The sequence below is a fragment of the Ixodes scapularis genome, unplaced genomic scaffold (assembly GCF_016920785.2).
Source record: "Ixodes scapularis isolate PalLabHiFi unplaced genomic scaffold, ASM1692078v2 PGA_scaffold3__209_contigs__length_174095766, whole genome shotgun sequence".
NCBI classification, from domain to species: Eukaryota; Metazoa; Arthropoda; class Arachnida; order Ixodida; family Ixodidae; genus Ixodes; species Ixodes scapularis.
In genome coordinates this window covers 157,341,834-157,362,557 of record NW_024609868.1, presented here as the reverse complement: position 1 = coordinate 157,362,557, position 20,724 = coordinate 157,341,834, and the positions used below count along the sequence as shown (strand labels likewise).

The 20,724-nt window shown below is 44.7% G+C and overlaps 1 pseudogene; it reads left to right on the top strand.

Annotated features, from left to right (window-relative positions):
• The window catches only part of LOC120840574, a 71,049-nt pseudogene that overhangs the window by 24,444 nt on the left and 25,881 nt on the right, over positions 1-20,724 (top strand).

Below are 20,724 nucleotides of genomic sequence, written 5' to 3'. Positions count from 1 at the left end.
GGGTCCGTGTCAAGAAGCTCCCGTCAAAACTAGTCTATAGCACGCCGCGATAATTCTTGCACGTCCAGTCAGGATTTCACCGAGCAAGCCCTCTCTTGTGGATGTGGTGTGCTTGAGTGTTGTGCACGAGAGCGGAGTGCGTGAAGGCATCTCCAAACGCCCCTCCGCGAGCCCAGAAGTTCGTCGCGCCTACGCCGAAGCTTTCTCGGGCAGGATCATGCCTGTGTCACTGTCATGCTTTGGGTTAGTAAAGTTAGTGGCGCTTCGCGCGAAGCCTGTCCCGGTGTTTTGTTCTCGATCTGTACGTAGCAGCGGCGTACGATTCTTTATCGCGGTAGCAACCGTCGATTTCTCTCTTGGACAACGGGGCTACTGTGCGATGTTGGAGTTTCGCGGCACTGTGGGGTGCGAACAGGTTCGGTCCGTCCTCACTGGCGTCTGCTCGTCGTCTCCCTCGTGTGGATGCGCTTGGGAGACGGACGAACCGCGGATATGTCGTCACGTGATCAATCCGTCCGCGGATCAGTCCGTCGTGTGAATCGGCTATTAGCGGGCGGCCAGCGGGTTGCCGATCGCTAAAGCAACATTGGGCCGTGACGTCCGTATCGTTCTCTTTTTTTCCTCCGGTGCGGGCGTTGCGCGGAGTGCGCTTCTTTGATTCGCTACCACCGCTACTTCGGCTTGTGATTGGCGTGTTTAGCCGTTGCTTTTACCTGTAGCCCGTGTAGCTTCGGTATAGCCTTTTGTTTATTTGCTTGTGAGGACTTTAAGACTCGTTTTAACGAGCAACTCGGTGCGCCCAAGACTGCCCAGCTGTTCCTCGAAAGATGCCGAGTGAAACTTGTAGCGCTGTGGGCTGCTCAAACAACCCTCTGCGCATCACGGAGGTGCTTTTTCACAAGTGTCCGACGGACCGGAAATTGGAGAAGGTGTGGGTGAACGCTGTTCGACGAGTGGACATTGGACTTCGGCTTTTACGCAGCCGAGGAAAAAAGAACGAAAAGCAGTCGTGTTCAGCCCAGCACACGTGTGTTCGGGCGCCACGGCCCGCGCCGGAGCCGAAAACCTTCGTGTCTGGGACTGACCCGCAGCGCGAAAGCGAGAGGGCACCCAGTACTGTACGTCACTGGCAGTGCGGCGTAAAGCAACGCCGCTCCATCCACGGAGCCCAGATGACAATTTAGGCCTAGCGACGAGTACGGAAGACCACACACACGGCGACCGCCGCCGAGTACGGCACCGAACGAGTTCACTTGTTTTCCAGTCGCTAGCTTTTGGGAATACAAGCGACGAGTACGGCATATAGCGCACGCACGGCGGTGGCCGCCGAGTACGGCACCGTACGAGTTCACGGGTTTTCCAGTCGCTAGCTTTTGGTTATACGCGCTAACGTTTGCTACATATGGTCGATAACTACCACGTATACAGAATTAAAAGAAAATCAGCTTACCTCCTATATATAGACGGCTAGCGCAACAGAGGTAGGTGGCGCTCGGCCTGCGTACTCGTTGAACGAGAACGATCGTGACGTCACGTTCACATAGCGGCTGATTTCCAGTGTTGCCGGGGCCTCGAGTGGCTAGTTTCGGTTTTGTTGGCCGCGCCCCAAACAAAACTTTCAGGTGTCAATATCTTTAAAACTACGCACAATAACGAGAAAAAAATTACACCTTGCAATTCAGGGACGCTGACTGCACTAAAAACAGTAATAATCCCAAAATCGAAAGTATGGACCGGAGTTGCCCTTTAATCAGTTAGGGCGTCACCCGGAGAGGCGAAGGTTGCGGGTTTGATCCCCGCTCCTGGCCCCATTTTTCGCCAGCGCTCTTACCATTTCCCTAACTTTAATGCAATAAATTCCATAGCCACTTTCTTCCCTCTTCGTTCCCATTATTACTACGGCTGCGCTTGTCAATCTTCATTAATTTCCATTATATATATGACGACGACGACAGACAGTGTCGCGAAAGACGAGAAAAAAGCCCGCGCGGCTGTATTGCAGAGGCTGGGGTGTTTTCAAGTCATGTTTGTAGCAGCCATCACTGTTGTCTTCAACATATCGCCCTCAAATATGTACATCATATTCACCCTCAAAAGTGGTGGAGGTTAGGACGATCCCCATCCTCTCCTGTCCTGGAGCTCCGCAGCGGGCGATCGACGCATACCACCATGCCCGACGAGACCGGGAACGCCACCGAACAACGCGCAACCGCCACTCTGACCGCCAGAAACCGACGACGAGACCTCCCACTTTTCAGCGGAGCCCCTGAAGCCGACGTCAACAACTGGCTCAATTGTCATGATCGGGCAAGCCAACATAACAGGTGGGAGGACAGCTTCAACATAGCAAATGCCGTACTTTTTCTGAAAGATACCACGCTACAGTGGTTCGATAACCACGAAGAGAAGATAGATTTGTGGGAGGGATTCCAGACGGCATTCGCGGAAGTGTTCGGAAAGCCGGAAAGTCGCAAGGAGCAGGTCAAAGACAAACTTGCCCGAGGGTACCAGTTCACAACAGTGTCATCTACTGCCTACATTGAGAACGTCCTCCGCCTTTGCCAAAGGTCGACAATGACATGACAGAAGACGACAAAATGCAGCATCTGTTTAAAGGGCTGCCACATAGCCTCTTCTCGAAAGTGGCATTGAAGTGGTCCCCGACTGGCCAACTGCTTATTACAGAATGCAAAAGGTACGAAGAGCCACAAAGTGTACGCATCATGGAAAGTCCATTCGAGCGCGTCCCTGTGGTGTGCAAAAACAACGCAACGCCATCGGAGCTTGCTGACCTAATTCGCCAGATCGTTCGACAGGAGCTACAGGCATACTTAGCCCAACTGCACGCTGCCGACGTTGCAGTACACCACAAAAATGGAAACTGTAAGTGTTCAGAGGGTAGTACAAAACGAACTTCGCGCGGCTCTGATCCAACTCCAGATAGTTTGCCTTATCTCCACCCCAACAACGCGAGCATCAACGCCACTTTGCCCTATACTGCACGACATCCAGTCACGTTACACGACGCCATTCCTGGATCGCGCTTAATCACCATCTCGACCTTATAGGCAACGGCGACGGACTCACAATGGCGCACCGATGATTAACGTCCAGTATGCTTATATAGTCAAACAGCTGGTCACGTCGCCCGTTAGTGCCGCAGACGAATAACCGACAATGCTTCCTATCATGTACCTACTAGTGTTTTTCGCTATTCAACAGATTTTGATGCAAACCGCGCCTCTGACGCCCTCCTCTCCGACGATCGCGATCCTACCAATGCCCCCGAAGCACCTGATACCCGCCGCCGCCGGTCGCCCTCTCCATAACCAACACGCCGCCGCTGTTTCCGCTCATTCACACTGGAAACGGATCCACCTTCGCAAAGCGGTTGCGAACGCGGTTGTATAAAGATCCAGTACAATTGCACGCGCGCTCGATGACATCAAGTGCGCGTGCAATTGTACTGGATCTTTATACAACCGCGTTCGCAACCGCTTTGCGAACGCGGATCCGCTTCCAGTGTGAATGAGCGGATTCTCCGTCCAACCGCGCCGCAGTTACGTCGACACCATCGTCAATCTAAACAGGGCAGCCTGCGTTGCCACCGGAAGTCAGCCTGCGCTGCCCCTTTTCTGACGTAAATCCTCCTCGTATCGGACCAACTACCGTTCATGCTTGTGCTGGAGGGCACGAATTCGTCGCCCTGGTTGACACGGGAGCCGCAAAATCATGCATCTCAGAAGACGTCTTTCGCCGCTTATGTGGAGTGCTCACTCCAGCCAGTGGACACTTATTACGCCTGGGCAGCGGTGAATTGATCCAACGGCACGACGCCATTCACGCGAAACTATAAACTGCAAGGACGTCCGTGGCTTCTTGTCATTCCCCGTTCCATTCAAAGCGACATTATTCGCGCTAATCATGACGACCCAACTGCCGAGCCTCTAGGCTTCTCCAAGGCCTATTTCCGAATTCGAGCCACTTACTTCTGGAACGGAATGTACCGCGCTATCAACAAATACGTCCGGTCTTGTCACGACCGCCAAACAAGAAAACACCCAATGACAAAGCCACACGGTGCACTTCACTAGCTTTCCCCACCTAGCCATCCCATCCAAAGAATCGGAATTGACTTCTTGGGCCAACTTCCCACGTCTGCAAACAACAATCGATGGGTCATTGTAGCCTTTCACTACAATACCCGGTATGCTGAAACTATGCCAGTTCGTGATGCTACCGCGAAAGAAGTTGAGAAGTTCTTTCTGCACTGCATTCTCTTACGCCATGGCGCTCCACAGTACGTCACAAGTGACCGAGACACGCCCTTTATTGACAAACTTCTCAATGAAGTCCTGCTACTCGCATATACAGTTCATCATGTGACAAGTGCTAATCACCCGCAGGCTAAAGGGCTCACCAAGAGCCAAAGGCATGCACTAGTAAGCATTATGTCCATGTAATTTGAAGAAAACCACTGCGACTGGGACGCAATCCTTCCTTTTGTCACTTACGCCTACATTACCGCCCGACAGGCAACTATAGGATTTTCACCGTATTCTCTTTCATTTGCTCGTGAGCCACTCATGACTCTTGACTTCGTTTGGCCATACGTGAAAAATCGTTTCGGTTCCTACACATCTGACGTCGTGTCCCGAGCCGAAGATGCCCGCCAACTTGCCCGACTGCAAACTCTGCAATCCCAACGACAACAACAGCTTCGTCATGCGGACACTCACGTCACAGTATCCTATAACGTTGGTGATCTCGTCTTGCTCAAGACACCAAATTGCCGAGCTGGCAAATGCAAAAAGCTCCTAAACATTTTGTTGGGACGTATCGCATTGTTCGTTGCCTCTCCGACATCAATTACGAGGTTGTACGCGTGACCCAGCCCCGTGACCATCGCTCTAGGTTTCAGGTCTTTGTCCATGTGGATCGTATGGAGCCGTACTCCTTCTTAACCTGACCAGTATGACGCTACCGGATGACCGGCCCCACAACCAAAGGGAGGAACTGTTACGAAGACGGCGAAGACGGACAGTGCCGCGAAAGACGAGAAGCCCGCACGGCTGTATTGCACCAGCTGGGTTATTTTAAAGTCGACTTTGTAGCAGGCATCGCTGTTGCTGTTCAACATATCACCCTCAAATATATATTTAAATATATATATATGTATATATAGATACCACATTCACTCACAATATATATATATATATAGGGTGATTCAAGGAGAGGCCAGGCTCTTTAAATCAACCGCAAAATTCGGTTTCTTAACCTATCGCGCTACGACTTTGTGCAGCGTTGCCCACAAATGGTGCTTTTTTCTTTTTTTGTAAAATTTGCAAACAGCGAACTTACCTGACGAAAAAGTAAAGAAAGAAAAAGGCTCTGCTCCTATGGAAACGGAGCGACGCCACCGGTCCTCAAACAACACGGCTCCGCTTTCGCGCGGGAGACAAGAGATGGCGCAACGAACGCCGCCAACGAACGAGCATACGGCGCCGAGAGCCGGCGTCTTTAGCAGACAATGTTTTCGACTGAAAAGCGGCGCGTGTTCCGCAGGCGGCAACAGTCGCAGAAACAAAAAAGGCGCGGTAACAACAAGGAACTGCAGTTCGTTGTTCTAAAGACGCCGGCTCTCGGCGTCGGATGCTCGTTCGTTGGCGGCAGTTGGCTTCGCGACCGCTTGCGCCATCTCTTGTCTCCCGTGCGAAACGGCGGCGTGTTGTTTAAAGACCGGTGGCTTCGCTGCGTTTCCATAACAGCCAGGCCTTTTTGTTTCTTTACTTGTTCCTCAGGTAAGTTCGCTCTTTGCAAATTTTTCAAAAAAATGCACCATATGTAGGCAACGCTGCACAAAGTCGTAGCGCGATAGGTTAAGAAACCGAATTTCGCGGTCTAATTAAACAGCCTGGCCTCTCTTTGAATCACCCTGTAGATACCATATTCACTCTCACAATATTTATATATATCGTGGGAGTTATTTATCTGGTTATTGCGAGAAAACTATCGAGACCACGTGGGATGATGAAAAAGTGCTCGTGATATATAAATATATATCACGAGCACGTTTTCATCATCGTACGTGGTCTCGAGGAGGAAGTAAACGAACATATGCAGAGGAATGAACCGTACTTAATCCAATGAATGAAATAATCAAACTTTTCACGAACCCGCCGAAAGCCAAAATAACGGCAGAATGTCTGGTCGGGTGTGCTGACCACTACACCTTGGCTTTCGGGCGTTTTCTATCTGTCTTATTAATGCACAATATACGAAATGTATTCAATCATAGGTGTTCTGATAGCACACGCCGCCGCGTGGAACGCGTTACGACACTTTCTGGCATGTGGTACGTGCTCGTTGTGCTCCAGAACTACTTACACTGTTTGCCTGTCGCGTGTACATGTAGTATTCTTGATTGTGAGCTTTAGAAACACGGTACCATCATCATCCGCGAGAATCAAGAGCCACGCGTTTTCAAAAATCACAGGCATTAATCATCATATTAGGGCGGTCTCCTTTTTTATACCATTTGCAAGTACGCATTATCCTTACATTTTCAATAAACGGAAGCCTTGTTGTCGCATCTAATCCCCCTTCAGAGGAGGTACCGAGAGTCTGCTCGAAGTGGGTAGCCCTTTCAGAGGGAGTGCCGAACTTTTTCGTTTCAGGGCCACTCGATCCCTTTGTATTCTAGATATTAAAAAAAAAAAAAAAAATAGAGCCAGAGTTTAATTCACACAATGTTTTTTTTTTTTCTCGCAGGTTGCAGTTTGCAATGGTTCTTGCCCAGCAGCGACACGCCGGATAAGACCATTTCTACCTGCGTTATACTATGAAAGGCGACATACGCCGCCTTTTTCTAGAAGAAATGTGCGTAATATATTCTTCAAAACTAACCGTAAAACAAGCGGTGTCATGCGGATCAATCAAATATTTCCTCGCGGAACTGCATTCGTAATATTTATTACTCACGTTGAGGCCCTAGCGAACTTCATGTTAGAGGCATAGTAAAAGTATATACGGAGGCAAAAACAACGACCAAACATTGCGTCTCCGGACTTTTTGCCTCCGTCTCCTGTTTTGGAATGTCAAATAAGTGTGAGCTGGCCTGCCTAACAACGGTGTCTACGATCTAATCTCTCATGTACGTCTACTTTGTGCGGAGAAAACACAAGGCCTGTTACTGCGACCTGTTGACCGCAGTTGCCAAATTATGAGGCACTTGGATTTGGCCGGTGTAAATTGTTATCACGATTTGCGAATGAAAAATGACCGTGAAGGTTCGCTAGCCGATCTCACTCTAAAAAAAGGGGTATCGCCTTACACCCTCGTTGTCCCATATAATACACCCCAAAACTTCATTTCGATGTACAGCGAACTATAGTGGAACAGACGCCCGGATTTTACGAGGGGCTTGATAACGGTGCGAATTAACTTATCAAATAGCTAAAGTACGTATCAAAAACTACAGAAAGAAAACACTGAGGTTTTGAAGAAAAACCAAGAAAGCCCCGACTTCTTTCTTTTCGTGTGGTGAGTAACACGTACATTAGCTAGTTCAATAAGTTGTACCACAGGGCTATGAAGCCTCTCAGGAAAGTTAGTACCGTCAGATCGGCGTCAATGCGCTGTACCTCGAAATCAAGTTTTGGGGTGTATTATATGGAACAAAGGGTGTAAGAATACACCCCGTTTCTCTCTTCTTTTTTTTTTTGGACTGTGTTATGCGGAAATTGCATTTGAAACCGAAAGTATTCGGTGCGCCGTCGTTCACCTGTAACGCTTAGCAAATTACCGTCCTTTGCGTTTGTGAAAGTAGACGAGCAGTTGTTTATAGTGTAGCTGTATTCCCTTTCTCTTCAACAACGGGGGCAACTGTTATTATACCCATGTATCTTAAAGGAACTTCAAAAATCGAATTCAAAACATACCGTGCTCCTCTTTAAGTACAAGGTAAATATTGAAGGGTAATTTATGGGATTTTAAATATCAATAGATAAAATTAAGGTGTAGAAACAAAATTTAGGTAATGTATGGCGGCATTTAGCATACATAGGTTGCCTACCTGGATGGAAGCAGAGGAATAAGGCATCGTGAGACAAAAGAGGGTGCAGAGCCTTGACCGATAAAATCCGTTACAAGCCTTTCGCTATGGTGCCGACCTGACGTTTAAGTACGGATACAGGGCAACACCCGATGGAAAGAAGAGAAAAAGGATATCTAACCATACGACCCGTAGCTCCAAATTTCGTACGAAATATCTGTATTATATATCATTAATATTTGTTCTCAGTCAATAGCGCACGGGTTCTGTGTATATTTGGCTATAGTCAGTTAAATAGTTTCCTCCTCAAATAGAATTTAAATAACATTGTTTCCTCGCGCCTGTTTTTAACTGATTTTTTACCGACTTATTATTTACCGACTTATTATTTGATTAGGCGAACCGAATGCTCTCCGGGTTGAATTTATGCAGCACATATAATTCACTTCAAATAAACACTGAAAAATCAAAAGCAATGCTCTTTCGCCCTAAAAATAAAATAATCAACACTACGAGAGATCTTAGTTTATACTGAACCAAGATTGAGATTGTAAATTCCTTCAAAATTCTAGGCGTCATTTTTTCGGATAATATGTCCTGGGATGAACATGTTAACTACCTTATTACAAAACTGTCTAGAACTGTCGGCATGTTAAACCGCCATCGTTACACCTTACCGATACACGTCAAGTTACTAGTTTATAATTCCTTGTTTTACTCGCACTTATATTATTGTAATTTAGTTTGGGGTACCACCATTTCAACGAACCTTGAAAGGATACATTTGTTACAAAAAAAAAGCAATAAGAGCCATAGCCGATGTCCCATTTCAATCGCATACATCCGACCAATTCAAAAAATTCCCCCTTATCAATGCGCACATTTTGTATTCCTACAGGCTCAGTACAAGCCTTAAGGTAGAGCTAATTAGGAACACAAACTTTCTAGTAACCCTTGGCCGCCTCTCAAAAAATATTATTACTTATCCTACTCGTGTCGCTGAATGTTGGGGGGTGGTCACGCCAAGAACAAATTATGGCACTCAAATGCTGAGGCACAATATTCCTAATTTACTAAATCTTTACGAATCGAAAAACTTGGACTGGAATAAAATGTCAACAGGGGAAATCCGTTCATTATATATTATGGGTGGTCATGATAACTAGTTAAAATCGCTGTTCTCGTATTTGATTATATTGCTTTATCTGCCATGGTGAATGTTTGCGTGTTGCAACCTCTGTGTGTATGTCTGTTGTTTTTATTATTTTTTTTTCTGTTGTGTTCCGTCGCCGTGCACTGTAGGCGGTCAAGAGCTCGTCAAGCTGTGTATGCAGCTTTTTCCCTTGGTCGCCACCATCGAGTGTGATGGAAATAAAATATTATTATTATTATTATGAGATATCTGAATTGAAAATGTGTGTTTTATATGTACAATAGCGCACAGGATAATTGATGTCGTCTAGAACAACCCAGATTTCTAAAGCCTGTTGATAGATTTATTTATTTATTTTTGTAAGGTGCTTTTGTATGGCAACATGTTATATAGCTAGTACAAGTCTATACTGTATTTGTTTTTCTAAAAAAAAAAAAAAGAAACCTGAGTGAGTAAGCAGAGAAAGGCAAGCAGCCTTGGACAAAGGAACAAAAACAAGATGCACAAAATGTAAACTAGTCCAATCGCGGTATTTAAATATTACGTCTTGGTGTATGTTTTATTTAAACGAAATATGAATAAATTAATATATTTTGTACATCCCACATTACAGACACGCGACTATTGCTGAAGAAAGAACAACACAAATTTTATTATATGCTTCAACCGGATGCCGACTGCTTCATCGAAGCTCGAGAAGCTCGGTGGCGGCGCGTTAGGGATTCTCAATTTCAGACAGGGAGCAACTGAGAATGATGAAGAGTTCTTGCAGTTTAATTGCGGACACCTCCGACGCAGATGGATTGCGCACGAGTGCATTACCACGTGGCGAGGAGGTTAGCAGCCGGAGAAGTGTGCGAGGCTTCTAGACTCATGACGCATTTATCCTCCTCGCAATTGTATTCCAAACGCGGCTTGACGCCCATTGATCTAGTTATCCCGATCAAGCAATCAGCAGCACTCATAAGATCTAGGAGCACTATGGCGCTCAATCAGACTTGTACCTATCTTAAATACTCTACTCAAGATACTGTATTTCATATACTTTTGGTTGTTTATTAGTATCTTGCTATATAATACATTTAGTGTAGAATATTTTAGAATCTAATTTCATTTCACTTCGCAATACCTTGTACTCAGTGTCTGAAATACAATTTGCAACCCTCGAAAACAAGTTTTCTACGGAACTAGGGATCGTCAGACTCAGTTTTGAAGCAGGACCTGTTGCCAACTTGGACCCACGTGACCGAACACAGAGCATGAAACAAGCCAGGAGCAAAGAGCAGTCTCCAAACGCAAACAAAAGACAAAATTGATAGCCCCATGTACGCCCGCCTTTATGTGTCCACTTGACTTCTTGTCTACTTGACATGTCACGATTGGAGCTACCAACCTATTAGTGATGTCATACGAATTTTACACTCAGAGCCCACCTTTTGTCTGGAGTTAGAGTGGTTCCGACAGCGGAGGATTGTGTCGCCAACGCTCGGTACGATCAGAATTAACTATTTTCGGAAATCGCCGGTTCGGGGAGTTCCAGTATGAAAATGCGCCAACACATTTTTATGTGAGCACAGGCACTCCCTCGACCAAAGAAGCTAGATCCTGGTGGCTTTATTGAGCTGCTGTGACCTATCTTCTTGTGTGCCTGTTGTGGCCTAACATTTGCTCCGAAGGTCATTCAAAAGAATTTATTTCATCCCCTTTCCGATACGCGCTTTGTTTCAACTTCAAAATCTTCGAAACTAGTTTGTCGGCAGGTAGAGCTATCTATGAATTAGTTGATTTTGATTTTAGAATCTTGACCATCTTGACCTTAATCCGTCAAGAAAGGTTTGAACTGGTGCAGCGGGTGCAGGGGAAGGGTGTTTAAAAGCGGTTTTGTGGACACACTCCTATGTTTCCTGTGTTTCCCTTGTGACTTTCGTATTCTTTCTTTTTGTTTCACAGCTTGAAATATAGGTGCTCCTCCTCACTTTTGACTAGGGGGACAAAGCATACGCTCTTGCTTTTTAATCAGTGACAGGCTGCTGTCCTCGAGTCGATGTTTCTTCTGAGCGTGCACATGTGTCGTTCCGTCGCGTATTTGTCAACAAGTCTGGCTGTCTGATAGTCTGGCTGTTATGGATATGTGATGCCGGACCATATGTCAAGTTCACCTAATCGCGGCGGGGCGCATTACAAACTTGTCGAAGAACGCATCATGAGCCGAGCCTGACGTCAATCTCAAAAACGTCCTAACATATTTCGGCAGGCATTATGCCGCATATCCAGAAGTATTTAAGAGTTATCACAGAGGCTCAATGGGTAGACGAGATGTAGCTTATGTTTTGGATGTCAAACGGGTGGAAGGGGTCTTGCGCGCACGTTTTTTTTAACCATTTAGGTGGCAGCACATATTTGGCAAAAGGTGGACGGCAGTAGCTAAGGCGCTTCTTGAAGGTCACAAAGATCACAGAAAAGAGCGATTTTCAATGAAGTAGTGAAATGTAGAGCTGCCCTCTCTGGCTTTTTCTTTCAGTATTAGCAGCTTACAAAACATGCTAAATATCCTCAAATGAAGTGCAGTTACTTTTTCAACGAACTTTGTAATGTACTCAAGATATTTCGTATTAAACTTAACTTGACTACAACTCATAATACATTTTAAAATGGGTACTTAGTATCTGAACTGAAATAGCTTTCTTGACTACTGGGCAAAACACTGCGCTCAAATGAACCTTTGCAAACATCTCGGAAATGCAATTACTTTTTCTGTTTCGCAATATTCGTCGCGCACAGCGCGACGAATATTGGGAGTCCTCAGTACGCCCCTCCCATCACCTTTCATACGTGAGCAGGGACAGGTTATCAAGGCAGTAAAGGTTCGAACAGCCGAGAGCAGTCGGACGAACGACTAGCGCACGGAAATGGGAGAAACGGTACCGCGTTGGGTATCTTGCGAGGCTACCTCTTTCTCAACCCTCTCCTGCGTACCGGTTCAGTCGTACGCTGCACAAACACTTTGTCGAACCTAGTCGAACCGTGCCGCCGTTGGGTGCAAAATAACACTTGCTGGAAATATATTTTGCACATCGAATTCATTCGAAAATTGACGTATTTCTAAAACAGGATGTAAAAAAGATACTTATCTACAAATTGGTTTTGTCACAGTACAACGCCAGTGTTCAGGAGAATAAGCCACTTTATACTTCGTTTCAGCATAAATCCAGAATGTAGCCCACGCTATGAGGTAATGAGTCCAATCAAACATAGTCATTGGTACAAGTCACTGGGCATTTTATATTTATGATTTATTTAACAGTGAAAGAAAACGAACAGAAACATGACAAGCACCATGAGGGTGCGCACTTGACGGTGTCTGACTGCTCCCATCATCTCGTGGCATTGGCTGCGTCTCGACTTAAGCAGGGTAAAAAGAAGTATAGCTTACTTTGAAGACTCGGGCTATTAACAAAGGGTAGTTCACCGCGTATCTCGTCACAATTCATTCTTGTGAAAGGGTCATTAGAGTTCTAGGTAACAAGAAAATATCCTTTTCAGGTTCGTAGTTTTAGCCATAGGATGTGAGCTTCTTAGAGGGAGGAGAGGTTGCGTTTTTATAACACTACAAGTTATGATTATGTGGATTTCAGAAGAGAGGAGTTTTTCGGATGGCGCACATGAATCTTAGGGCGCAATTGAATTGGAGGGAAACAATCATATCCTAGCTACTTTCAATATTTTAGGAATTTAACGCGTCGATGCTAAATGAAGCCACACTTGTTTACAGCCTATGTTGCGGGACAGTTGGTAACACTAACGACAAGATCGCTTATGTAAAATCCAGTAGTGGAAATATCATTCGGTGCAGAGGAGAGTTCTTATAAACTAAGCTCCGAATTTTCGAAGATTAAGAATCTAGCAAAAAAAAATGTTTTTTGTGAAAAACCTAATCTTGAAATAAACAACCAAAGTTGCATGAAAAATAAACTGAAAAGAAAAAAAAAGCTCGGAACACTAACTAAACGTAATCGCAAAATCAAGGTTCAGTCTTAAATGTTTAAGACATTAGCTTCATTACCTTGTATAGGTTCGCAAAGCAATACAAACACATTAGCTGTATTGAACTCGCAGATTCGAGGTATGGGCGCTGTTGGTAAATAACTAAAGTAAAGATGAATAGAAAATCACAACATTTTGGGTAAATATTTGTTCGTTTTGGACGGTGTTCTCAAAATTACGTTAGAAAAAACACAATGTTAACATAGTATAGTGACATTAACAACTCCTACCATTACACCGTACGCTTCTAAATCACAAACGAAAATATATTAACAAACAATTTAAAAGGGGCAATAGGAAAGTAGCAATTTGGGAGCTGAAAAAGGTTTGCTCGGCAGGCCGCACAATCTAACGTTAAAGAAAGTGCTAAAAATATAACCATTTATGCAAATACAATTATTCATAGTTGAAATTTCCGATTCGCACAGTCACAAACTTTAAGTTATCAAAGTATAAACAGTATGACATTCATGGCAGAGGCATCATACAAATGAATAATGACGCAGTATGGTGCTTTGATGAAAACCCATAGTGACTGCCCAGAATTTGTGCCAAGACATTAATTGGTGTATCTTCTTACAGCTCTTTGGAAACCCAGAATCAGATGACCCCGAATCAGATGACCCCAACTACGTTCTTGTCCATGTCGACGGAAGCAGTGCAGAGTCTTCTGTGTATAGCGTCCTCGTTGAAAGGCCTCTTGTGGCAACAAACTTGTCCGTGGATGTGGTTAGCTGCTGCAGAAATGTATGCAGCGAAGCTGTAACAACGACTCTTTTTGATAGAATTAGCCGTGAGTATACATTTTGAATTACAGTTGTTAGGACCAATTGCAACCGACCTCAACTTGGTACACTGTGTTGCCCTGTCAGCGATAGCATGTCCTTTGCTCATTTTTAATCGATTCATAGAAAGTATAACAACAAAGGTTCAGCCCCTTGAAGTCAGATGCAGGCATGACAATAGGAGGTACAATGTTAGTCATGCATCCTTTGCGGTATGTGTATATATATCAGTGCAATCAAGCTGCCTGTTTTTTTTTCGGTTTTTGTGAGCGGAAAGAAGCTCGCCAGACGAAAGTTCTATCTATTCTTCGGCGGACCGCCGGGATAGAAGCTCACCTCTTTTTTTTTGGTAGCCGAGACGAGATTTTACCGGCATATTGCCCCGTCCGCGATCGTGAAGATACGCTTCTCCGTCCATCTAGAAGATTTACGTACACTCTTATTCTGAGCGTAAACGATAAAGAGGCTAGAATCAGCTTGTCTAGTTAGTCTCAACCTAGCTCTTTCCCGAACATTCTAGGGCGAATATTCGAGATTACGAGCATAGTAGATAAAAAGCCGAGCGCCATATTGCCGATTCATACACTCATTCCTTCTCGCGATAGCCAGCTGTTCCGCCGATGTACCGCCGCTTGCCGCTGCCGTCGTCGACGCTCGCCGCTGCTTTTTTGACGTCTGTTCTTCTCTTTCGTTTCTGGCCACAAGTTCGCCCCATTCAATCTTTAGTTCATTTCGTTTTCTTCTGCCTCATCGTCGGTCATTCGTGAAAACATAATGAACTGGGGCCCTAAACTCCTGAAACACAAAGTTGGAGCCGAAAGTTCGCGGAGCTCGCCGATTGGACGTCGGCGAAGGAAGCGCGAAGTCATCGTCGTGATAGGCCGATCGGTGCGCTCCCTCGACTTCGATCCCAACTTTGTGTTTGACGAGTTTAGCGACCCTGGGCTAAACTGTAGGCATGTGGGACGGCGATTTATCAACATTCAAAAGAGAATTATAATGTTTAAACTTGAACCCGGCTGACTAAACACCAAAGTCACACTTTGGCAGGTTGTGTTGGGGTTCGCTCAGTGGTTCTTAATTTATGAGGGTGCTATGCAACATACATAAGATGATAAAACAAAATGTCTCGATTTGACATCAGATTCAACACCAAACGACTGTGGTGTAGAGGAGCATTCAGTACGAATTTGATCATGATGTTAAAATCCTGAGACTAGGAATGAAACTTGAAAGAAAAAGTGTAAGGAGACGCAAAAATTAGGTGGCAGACAAACGTCTCAAACTCAGCTAACAAGTTTTATTCCGTCCACAGTTTTTGTAACCACCTCCCAAGGTCACCGCCAACGCACAACGATACGCTTCTCCCTTTCCAGTACAATCACAAAGAGGACCTATGCCCCAAGAGTTCACCTTTGCACTCTGTAAGGAGGTTCTGAACAAAACACAAAAGGACAACATCAAACGTACAAAAGCTAAACCAGAACCGCACGCTTCATAAGAAGTCCTCTTGAAAATATTGAAAGGACATTCCGAACAAAACACACACACACACACACACAAAAAGAAACCACTGAGCAGGTATAGCGTAAAAAATATTGCATTCAAATTTTCAGAAATGTTTTGGGCTGGTTTCCTAGCTGTATTGAAGCTTGACTGTTGCGATCTCCCGACGTATTTCTTCTAATCGTTTCTTTCACTACACGTTTTATGTCATCAGATTCTCTGCATAGCACTTCTGTTCCAGCTGTACTGGAAAGGAAGAAGCGACCACCGCTAGCGTGATAGCTTTCCGTGTGAGGGCGCTTCTGACTCGCAACCTATCATAAATCGCAACCTTTCATCGCACATTTGAGCACATAACTGCCGCTAAAAAATGCTTCGCTCAATGCCCGTTAGACTGCGCGGTCTGTACTATTTGGTCGCCACTCCCGCAAACCAGATCCTATCAAGAGCCAAGGTACCTTTTTTTTTTTCTTTTTTATCACCAAGTTAACCTTGTTCATTTCATATTTTTGTTTACATTCGTCTATTATGTTGCATTCGTGGTATTTTCGCTGAGCTAATTGCAGGATAGTGTCGATCATGGTGCTTAGTATCCCGCTATGCATCCGCAGTGCATAATGATCAAAAACGGCGCAAAAAAGAGGAACTTGCGCGACAGGAGAGGCGACTGTCCTGTTGCTTATGTTCCTTTGTTGTCCTTGTCTTTTGCGCTGTTTTTGACCACCCCGAAGAAGTCATTCTAGTAGTTTCTTCAACCGCCGAGTGGTACGCGAAGATACAGCTCAGTGGAGACTTGTAACAAATTGTGAAGCTGCAAGGTTACAAAACCAATTTGTCACTGTCCAAAGCAGAACGAAGAATGGTTTTGACGATCTCGATCATGAATGTTATATAGAGCATACAGCGACGTGTGAGCAAAACGGGAAAGACTGGGATGAATTTAAAAAAAATACAATAGCATTTCAAATATTATTTAAGTCAGGATGCATGCCATGATTTAAATCACAATAATTTTCCCACCTTGAACTAAATCACATCATCAAGATACAATATTGGGTAACACTAGTTTCTCCATGCCATTTAGATTTACAAACAAAAGCGTTTGGTACTTTTGAAGAAACGATTGGTTACATCCAAGATTCTTTAATAAATGTTTGTTTTAAGGATGCCGGTAAAAAATGGACCACCTCTAGAACGAACAAAAATCGGAGTTTTCACATTTTTCTACGTTTCTCAATTGTTTTATGTGATGCAAGCTAAATACACAAAATAAACTCTGATGAATAGGCAACGGTAGGCAATCTTGGGGTCCCACCTTTCTCTCAAACCATTATTTTCGGCATCATTAGCAGGTGGAATGCATGGCCTGATCACTTCAGTGTTGTTCCTTTTTACCTAGCTCGGTTTGCTACAAACACGTGGCGTTCGCGTAATTTTCAGGCTGACAATGTTGACTAACCAGCGCCCGTCACTGATGTTGCTTAACTCTGGTATGCAACTTTTTTATGAAAGTAGTGCCCTACTGCGTGGGAGGGCTGTGTGACATGAATTATATTAAGGCTTAGATGAAGTAAATACGGTAATCATATCTTCTTAAAATGTATCTCGAATGGCATATATTTTTTCTCGGTGGTTCTTTAATCCAAGGCACATTTATTAACTTTTTTGAGACACATATAGGGATGCCAAGCTTAAAAAACCAATGTTCATACTCACCGTCCAGGCTGTTCAGTAGGTTGTGCTAGTATGCGTAACTAAATTTAAAGTGAATTTCTTTTCGCGAAACATTTTTTTTTGTTTCCTGCTAATTTAAACTATTGCTAATAAATCTGCCATGTCTAGTCAATATCTAAAAATACAAATATAAGAAATTGAATGAAATATTATGCAAATCAATCAATTTAATTTCAATCAAGCATCGACATGAGACATTTGAATGCGTCAATCTTTGTTCCAGAACCTCCCACTCTTGCGGTGTCAGTCGTGAGGCCGACATGGATTCAGGTGACACTTTTGCCATCATCTAATAGTGCTTATGAGTTACGCTGTTGCGACACCAACTCCATCTGCCAAGTTGTCTACACGAAAGTGTCGGCAACAATTTCTAACTTGGTTCCCAACACTGCGTATAATCTGGAACTTCGAGAAGCCCTCAGGGATGCCAAGGGACATGTTACACTTGGACCTGCCGCTAGAAAACGAATTACTACATGGAGCTTAGGTAAATATCTTAACTTTTTATTAAATTTTTTTTAACTACGAGTGAGATCCAACATTTGAGTTGGGCTCATTGTGTGAACAATGGCAAACAGGCTGTCCTGGTGCTTCAGAATCTGTGGTAATTTAGAGAGTAATACTATCAAACACATGCTTAATTAAGTGATTTTCTATACGCTTCTGCGGGTGTGTGCTGCATTGGTCACATGCCTGAAAGTCGTGCTTTTACTTTTTATGGTGCTACAACCTAAGCATAGCTGTAAACCAGTGTGCAATAAATATCCCTAACTCATGACAGACGAAATATAAAACATATCTCTGATATACTTGTAAATTTACATCCAGTTTCCATGTCAATAAAGCGTATTTAAATAAGTACGCCCTCAATTTGCGTAGTTTGTGTGCCTTCAATAACCTGCTGACTACATGTAAAAACATGTGAGGCCAACTTGAGTGTAATTTAAAATTTATGAAAATTATATGTGTACGTAATTGTTTAGGTAATTAAGTGCTCTATTATCTATAAACTAGCAATACATGTGATGTCTCAACACCAGAGAAACTATTTGGGAAAGCACTGCCTTGGTTTCCATTTTTTATATCCTAATGAACTGTTTTAATTGCTGTACGGGCAGCTTGCCTCGCGGTATCAGCTTGGCTAAGTAAAGGTAAAAAAGGGAACACATAGAGAAATGTGTTCATTTATCATTCTGTGGTAAAGTTCGAAACAGCCGTACCAATCAGATTCTTACAGCGAACGAATACAAATACAATTCACGAAGATAGCACTTTGTATTCGTAAAATAATATTTTTCACAACGCACATTTTCTCCCCTTTTTCAAACACCTAGATAATCTCACGTCTGATACAGCATGGTCTACTCCAATAATGGAGTGCAGCGTGCAGTAGTGTGCGTTTATATAGCTTTCCCATTAAATCTTCTCACTTTAGGCTGCGTCGAGAACAGTTAGCCTACCGGCTATACCACCGGCGGCTTTTTTGAGGCAGTCTGCTTGAAGAAAACAGTTCGGTCGCAACGCAGATCCTTTTTCGCTACCCCTGGCACATCATTCTGCGTCAGCGGTTATGGGCTCTTCTCAGCTCTGCAAATCACGTCCGTTGCCAGAGTAGCTTTTGTGGCACTAGACTTTAGGGCATGCGTCATCGATACCGACAAAGGCTTGAGAAAGATCGTCCTTCGCCGCGGTGTTTTCAGAGATAGGCAACAGTCATGACACCCCTCCTTATAAACGGCATTTGAAGCACAGACGCGTGTATCGGCCTTGTGTAGCGCCCACTAGATGGACACAGTTTACGTGACGTCACAATTAAAAATGTGTTCCCATTCAAAATTAGGCGCGAATTGAATCACAGTTTATTGATGAAATTAAAAGCTTCAGCGATGTGGCGTAAGGTACAACCCGATTAAAAAGGTTTAGTTGTTTCCATTCATGCAATACCCCCTAGAAGCCCAGGCTCGTAAACGCACTAACGTCATTGTTAGTAGATCCAGGAGCCTTCACAAGGAGCAAACCCTCTGAAGACTGACAAGATTACGGCGCAGAGCGGCAGATGCATGCATGCGTCTTGGTATCGCCCCTTGCTAGCGTCGCGCTTGTTGTGACACGCTGAAAAACAAACTGGAAGCGAGAGTGACGCGCCTACTGGTTCGTCGTAGGGATAACAGCAAGGCGCGTGCTCGTGAGAACGAAGCCAACAGACTTCGCCTTCAATACCGGACGGTGCGTGAACGCCACACCAATACCAATCGACTTCGACGTGACATGTCGCAGCTATATCACGAGCCGGAATTCAGCTGTAGCCTCCAAAGTGATTACGGTGATTTTGCAGTTATTCCCTTTGAATGGCGATGTCCCGGGGGGTTTGAGAACTAACAAGTGCTGTTCGTTTATTTCCGCTGCTGAGCAAGGAGCCCCCAGTTTTCTAAGCTTTTATGGCGGTCTCCAACAGATTACCTCAGCGTACTTCGGCCATCGACATAGCGATGGCGCATTTCCTGTCGTTGGACCCGCCGACAGAGTCTACCACTAAACTCAAAGCAGACACAAAGCCGAGCGTCCCTGTTAGGGTGCAAGTAGAGCGCTGCGCACAGCCCCGCCGAAGCAACGTCATAAATTCTGAAGAGTGGTTAAGTTACATTTTATTTGCACGGCGTAGACAGATCCCATTTTGTGAGCCACGTGTTCACGAATCGAAGAAAAACAAATTTCTTACAGCAGGACTTTCACATTGAAGGAATTAACTCACCTATTGCCCGTCTGCGAGCTAAATAAATTGGCTTCCCAGATTTTCCTGGTATTTGACACTACCTTGATGCACTGTTTAGCGTCTGCTAACCACTGTTATCGGAAGCCCGACTTTTCTCGTGCACGCACTGATATTCAACGCACCAAACGCGCAGACGCAGTGCTTGGAGCTACAGTGACCCAGAGTGTTCTTGCTAGCTGCTTTGGCTAGAGATGCGAGCGATGGCTCCAACGATTACGGAGGCGCGTGTCGCGAGAGGCTTTTTGATTGATTCAGGATGAAGGTCGCCTACCATTTCGGCGCACCAAAATGTAGCGGTGAAAACGCAGCCTAGGTACAGGTTGTACCGGATGGGTAGATGTGCAAAATTACTTCTTATATTACCGTACTTTGACCAACCTGGGGAACCCCAGAGCGGAATCCGGCTGCCATCGCTGTGACTGTACTGTACATTTGTACTCGAAGGCTATTTTTTTATTTAGTAGTCCACTTACGAGCGGACTAACAGTGCCTGCTAGAACCCCGTCTTCTCATAACACATTTTGTACTGCTTTGCACACGTCATTGCGGGAACTACGGAATTCAAAGTTCTTGGTCAGGTGCGACATAACGCATAATAACGATAAATTGCGCCAGGAAACACATAGGTTTTCTGGCGTACAGCGCTCTTGTCGCACCATACACATCAAGACAAAAA